This window comes from Carlito syrichta, unplaced genomic scaffold (genome assembly GCF_000164805.1).
Source record: "Carlito syrichta isolate Samal-C Ts95f unplaced genomic scaffold, Tarsius_syrichta-2.0.1 Scaffold89699, whole genome shotgun sequence".
In the NCBI taxonomy this organism is placed as follows: domain Eukaryota; kingdom Metazoa; phylum Chordata; class Mammalia; order Primates; family Tarsiidae; genus Carlito; species Carlito syrichta.
Window position 1 is genome coordinate 107,871 of NW_007033795.1, and position 4,885 is coordinate 112,755.

The window sequence follows — 4,885 nt, forward strand, 5'->3', positions numbered from 1 at the left end:
CAAAAAATCAGCCGGGCGTGGTAGCGCATGCCTGTAATCCGGCTACTCGGAAGGCTGAGGCGGAAGGATCACCGGAGCCCAGCAGGCAAGGCTGCAGTGGCCGGAAGCGGCCACTGCACTCCAGTCTGGGCAACAGAGTGAGACTCCAACTCAAAAACAAACAAACAAAACAAAAAAAGACCCGTTGTAATTCCCAATAACACCCATCGCTTCTGCACTAGACCGGAGTCCAGTCTCTTTCTTTCTCTCTCTCTTTCTTTCTCTCTTCCCCCCAATTGCTGATGCCGTCTCCACCTTTGGGGTACCCTGAACCCGGCTGGAGCTGGTCTCCGGCATTTATTTTTAATTTTTATCCCACAGGGTGCTCCCCTGTCATGTTGCACTCTTCCTTCCCCTGGGGGTGGTAGTCCATGAGATTTTGACCACTGTGGGTCCTGCTGCTCTTCTACATCTAACTGCCCTAGGAGTCTGCCAAAACTTGGCTGGTGCTGGAGGGTGCCTACAATGTATCCCATGATGTGAACGCATAGGAGTGGAATTCTAAGGGGAGTTGCTCATTAATGTCTCTGGAGGACCCTCTGGAAAAGCTCTCTGATGTCTCAGTCTATGGACTGGTCTGTGAACTATATGGTGACATGGGCTTTGTTCTAATCCCCTTCTCAGGGACTGTATTATTGTCTCTGATTTTGTGATAGGCTGTGCCAGTTGACCTCCAGCCAGGAGGTGGTGCTTGGAGGAAACAGTCAGCTGTGATAGCAGCTGTGAGGTTTTTTTCTTGGCCTCTATTTTCCCAGGGAAGTGAACAGATGACCTACGTGATGACTCGTGTTATGGGAACTCCAAAATATCCTCTATCTCTGAGATTTTGAGAGGGTGGGAGGTAAAGCTGGTTGAAGAGGGCTAGGTCAGACTGGGTTGCTCTCCAGTCCCCCCCCACACACAAGCACAATTGACTACCTCAATGGGAAACAGGTCCCGTGGATCCTGTGGCCACACTGTAGGAATGGCTGAGGCTTTTCGGTTGTACAAAAGAGTTCACAGAGGGAGAGAGATTGCCAGGGTTGCAGCCTCCCACCCATCACCTCCAGTTCCCCTTCCCTTGTCTGAGGTTGTCTACAATCACAATTCAAAGTTTCTCTCAGCAGCATTTTCCCCGTGGGCTGGAACCAGCCGGTCTGCATTTTGATCCCTGGCTGTGAGCACTCAGTCAGGATGGGGGATGGACCCCATGGCCACTGTGGCAGTGCTTCAGGAATGGCAGAGCCATCTGTTGCCCAGAAGCATTCACACAGGAAGACAGTGTTCACCAGGAACTCCTACCGACTTCCCTTCTGTTGCTAGAGGTTGATTGCATTAAGAACTCTAAAGTATTTTCAGCAACAGGATTTCTACTACAGCTTGCCCCAAAGTGGAGCTGCCTGCAGTAGTAGAACCTGCACTTGAAATGATGCAATGATGGTAGCTTGGCTGGAGTTCTTTCCTGGCCTGGGAACTGGCTTCTGAGCACTGCCTGAAGGAAACAAATTCTCAGGGATGGTTTGGCATAGGCATTTGGAGCTCAAATGGGTTCCCAGTTTCATGTGAGCTCTGGCAGCATGCAGCTGTGCCATACCCTGGCCATTTTTTATGTGGGACTAAAGTTCTGTGAGGCTCAGAGAAACCATCCCCATCTGTGGCAGTAGCAAGTACAGAGTCCTAATTTACCACATCCAGAGGCTACTCTCTGTTTCCAACGTGAGCCATACATGAGGGTTGCTTCTTGATTCCAAGCCCACTGCCCATTCTTTCTCCTCCCTGCTCCCTGTGTATCCCAATGGCCCTTTGTGGGTTGTGGGGTGCATCCTCCATCTCAATAGACTCTGACTGTTAGGGCTGGAAGAAAAAGACTGTGAGCTGAGTTTATATCCAGAAAAAATGTTCTTCAGAAATTAGGGAGAAATTAGGACATTCCCACATTTTTTTAAAAATGCTGAAAGAGTTCATTACCATTCTACCTCCCCTACAAGAAATGCTAAAGGGAATCCTTCAAGGGAAATGAAAGGTTGTTAGACAGTAGGTTAAAGTCATATGAAGACATAAAGATCTCTGCTAATGATAAATACATGGACAAATAAAAAAAGCCACTATTATTGTAATCTCAGCTTGTAACTCCACTTTTTTTTTACAGTATCTAAAAGACAAATGCATAAAATAATTATAAATCAATGATACTGAGCACATAATGCATACAGATGTAATTTGTGACATTGATAAAATAAATGGGGAACAGAACTTTATAGGAATAGACTTTCATATTCAATATAAGTTGGCATCAATTCAGATTTGATAGTTATAACGTTAGGATGTTATATGAAACTCTCATATGTTAACCACAAAGAAAATAACAGTAGGATATACATAAAATGGAATAAGAAGGGAATAAAAACATGTGACTACAAAAAAACCAAACATGAAAGAAAGCAGGAATAAAGGAAACGATGGATGAAAAAGCTTTAAGATATATGGAAAACAAACAGCAAAATGATGGAAATAAGTCCTTCCTGAACAGTAATTTTTTTAACTGTAAATGGATTAAATTATCCAATGAGAATGCATAGACTAGCAGAATGAATTAGAAAAAATATATAACTTGTGTGATATCTACATGAGACTCATTTTAGATCCAAAGATACAAATAGGTTGAAAGTGAAAGGATAAAAAAAGATATTCCATGCACACAGTAACCAAAAATGAGCTGGAATACTTACACTACTAACAAACAAAGTAGACTTTATGTCAAAAACTGTTATGAGACACAAAGAAAGATGCTACATATTGATAAAAATGAGTAAAGTCACTAAGAAGATATAACAATTATAAACACGTTTGCACCAAACAAAATTCAAAGTCCCAAAATATATGAACTAAACACTATCAGAATTGAAGGGAGAAACAGACTGTTCTACAATAATAGTTGGAAACATCAATGCACCATTTAAATATTGGTAGAACAACTAGAGAGAAGATTAATAGTAAAAAGGATTATTAAAACAGTATGAACATTTGTATGCCAACAAATTCAATAACCTAGATAATAGGGACAAATTCCTGGAAATATACAATCTACCAAAACTGAGTAATAAAGAAATAGAAAGTCTGACTAGATCCATAACTAGTAAGGAGATTGAATCAGTGGTCAAAAAATTCCCCCCAAAAAGAAAAATCCTGGACCAGATGCCTTCAATGTGAATTCTACCAAACATTTAAATATTCAGCATGGATTCTTCCCCAAAAATTTGAAGAGAAAGAAATACTTCCTAATTCATGAGGTCAGAATTACCCCAATACCAAAACAAGACAAAGATAGTACAAGAAAAAATACTACAGACATTGATGCAAAAACTTAACCACTATAGTAGCAAACTTATTTCAAAAGCACACTAAAAGTTTTTACAACATGACCGAGTGGGATTTATTACTGGAGTACAAGGATGGGACAAATTATAAAAACCTAACAATGTAATACAACACATTAATAGAATGAAGAAAAATACATTTTCATGGATGCAGAAAAAGCATTTGATAAAATTCAACATCCTTTGATGGCAACACACACATGCACACACGCGCACACACACACACACACACACACACACACACACACACAATAATCTAAGAATAGAAGGAAACGTTCTCAACATGATATAGGCCATATATGAAAGACCTATAGCTGACATCAAATTCAATAGTGAAAGGGGGAAGATTTCTCTTTAAGATCAGAAACAAGATGAGCATGCTCACTCATGCCGCTTCTAATACCATATTGCTGGAAGTTCTAGCCAGAGCAATTAGGGAAAAGAAAAGAAAAGAAAGAAAAAAGAAAGAGAGAGGGAGGGAGGGAGGAAGGAAAGGAAGGAAATAAAAGCATATAAATTGGAAAAAAAGAAATAAAATTATGCCTGTTCACAGATTATATGATCTTATATATAGAAAACCCTAAAGGTTTCACACACACACACACACACACACACACACACACACACACACACACACACACAAGTTGGAGCTAATATATTTACTCAGGAAAGTTGCAGGATACCAATTTAACATATAAAAGAAAAAAATACTTAGGAATTAATTTAACCAAGGAGGTGAAAAATTTGTACACTGAAAACTACAGAACATTGCTGAAAATATTAAAGATGGGGGGCCTCGGGGCAAGATGGCAACAGGGCAGCACTGCCTGTGAAACTCTCCACTGAGGAGAACGCAGAGACTCTGATTCTCACCCCGGAGTTTGCGGATCCCATCATCTGCAGCCTGCTCTTCACACGGAGTTCGAAGGTAGACTTTGCTGAGGCATTGCCAAGGTCTGGGCAGCTACTGTGGTGGCTGCTGCTGCTGCCATTCCTACCAGCAACCATTCCACATCGCACCACCAGTGCCAAGGGCAAGCCACGGCCTCCTCTGAGGCAGCGGAACCACGCGGCCTCCTCCGAGGTGGCGGAGCTGCCGTGCCCCCCACCGAGGTGGCAGAGGCGCCGCCGCGCCCCCCCAGGCGGTGGAGCTACCGCCGCGGCAGCCTCCTCCTCCAAGGTGGCCAAGCCTCCGCCTCCTCCTCCGAGGCGGCCGAGACTCCACCCTCGGCCTCCTCCTCTGAGGCGGCCGAGCCTCCGCCTCCTCCTCCGAGGTGGCTGAGCCTCCACCTCCTCCTCTGAGGCGGCAGAGCCGCTGACGCCTCCTCCAAAGCAGCCGAGTCTCCGCCCTCTGCCTCCTCCTCCGAGGCAGCCAAGCCTCCGCCCCCTTCTCCGAGGCGGCCGAGCCTCCGCCTACTCTTCTGAGGCGGTCAAGCCTCCGCCTCCTCCTCCAAGGCAGCTGAGACTCCACCCTCTGCCTCCTCCTCCGA